Raw genomic sequence first — 357 nt, forward strand, 5'->3', positions numbered from 1 at the left:
TGCAGCTGGGCTGAGCTTGTAGGAGCCAATGTCATTCAAAACATGAAGTATGGAATGTGTGCCCCAGGAAACACCAAAGATAGCACTTATGATGACAACTGTCAAGGTGACTCGCTTCCGTAGCTTCAACACACCCTGTACTCGAGAGACAACAACAACGTTAAGTTTAAAGGAAAATTAGATTGGAAAATCGTTCTTTTTTGAGATATAGTTATTTAGAGCCCAACCAGGGGCCTACTAATAATGATTGGGAATTGTCGCCAAATTTCAACTCAAATTAAAATTGAAATTTCTCGTCTTCTTTGTCACTATTGTTGAGGCTTCACAAAAGCTAAGAACTTATTTAATTTTTGGCGC

This window comes from Porites lutea, chromosome 1 (genome assembly GCF_958299795.1).
Source record: "Porites lutea chromosome 1, jaPorLute2.1, whole genome shotgun sequence".
Taxonomy (NCBI): Eukaryota; Metazoa; Cnidaria; class Anthozoa; order Scleractinia; family Poritidae; genus Porites; species Porites lutea.